Source organism: Limulus polyphemus, unplaced genomic scaffold, assembly GCF_000517525.1.
Source record: "Limulus polyphemus unplaced genomic scaffold, Limulus_polyphemus-2.1.2 Scaffold3542, whole genome shotgun sequence".
NCBI classification, from domain to species: domain Eukaryota; kingdom Metazoa; phylum Arthropoda; class Merostomata; order Xiphosura; family Limulidae; genus Limulus; species Limulus polyphemus.
Window position 1 is genome coordinate 96,555 of NW_013669152.1, and position 1,242 is coordinate 97,796.

Genomic DNA, 1,242 nt, shown 5'->3' on the forward strand with positions numbered 1-1,242 from the left:
GCTAGAATCCGGGTTTCGATACCCGTGGTGGGTAGAGAACAGATAGCCCCATGTGTTGCTTTGTGCTTAATTACAAACAAACAAGCAGTAAACAAAATATTCGGATGGGGGTAGGACCATTGAGGGATCATAGAAGAAGGCTCGTATCTGATGATTATGAGATGGCTGGGTTATTAAATTTTGTTTTTTCTTCGGTTTTTACTAACAAAGATTTATGCAGTATTCCACATTTTGAGCAGTTGATAGATGGAAACAAGATCGAAAAAGATGACCACATTAATTCTGAGCTGGCTAAGAAAAAATTGGAAAATTTAAAGAATGCCCGACTGAGGTCTAGAACTTTCTAGACGCTTTGATGTAACAATACTCACTCAAAGCAACGAGAAAAATTCAGAAGGTTCGAATAACCTGATGTCAATCCACAACAATTGAACTGCAAAACAAATTATTAGTAAACTGTCACGTAAGCAAACCTGCGATATATTATTGCTTATAAAAAGTTTAAATTTAACTGTTGATATTTAGTCAATTACTGTATTTACTCTTATAAAAACAATCCATTATTTTATCTCTTCGTTACTATCTGTGATAATGGACCTATAGACCTAAAGCTATAGAATTATGATAAAAGCTATTAAAAGCCCTGAGGAAGCATTTTTAACTATGTGTATAAGCTGGTTTATTTCAATCTCTGTACTTTTTCACTCTTAGAAGAACACTAGACAACCCGTGACCCGTTGGGTCACCCACTATTCAGAGGTTATGAAGAATTCAAGCTAATTTCAATATTGCACCGAAATGAAGGTTTATTTTGAGATAATTTAATTAAATATTTCAATCCATTCATGTTATTCATAATTCAAGAAAAGATATTTGATTGTTGATCGGGAGTAAGAGTAAAAACCATTTCATTTTTCAAAAAAGTAAAGTCAAAGTTTTCAGGTATTGTGATGAATTAGTTCACTATGTTGTCGTGTTTCCTCTTAAACCTTCTACAAATAAGAAACAGTGACACTTTATTTTTTCTTTGAATTACCTACCATAACCAAGGCACAGTATTGAGAAATTCTTCAAAATCCTGTTTTGTCATCTCACGCCTTTTAATGAAGATGGGAACATTGACAAGGAAATATATTTGAACGAAGAAGTTTCGTAAAGAGCGCGAATGGTAGTGTGATGTAAAATTACTCATGTGCTAGAAATTTTCATAAAAGTGACCCAAAAAACGGCGCTAACTCGGTA

The 1,242-nt window shown here is 33.6% G+C and overlaps 1 protein-coding gene across 1 annotated transcript in view; it reads left to right on the top strand.

The window, feature by feature from the left end:
* Positions 1 to 1,242, top strand: part of LOC111088323 (MFS-type transporter SLC18B1-like) — a 29,337-nt gene that overhangs the window by 21,750 nt on the left and 6,345 nt on the right. The gene's annotated exons all lie outside the window — the stretch shown is intronic.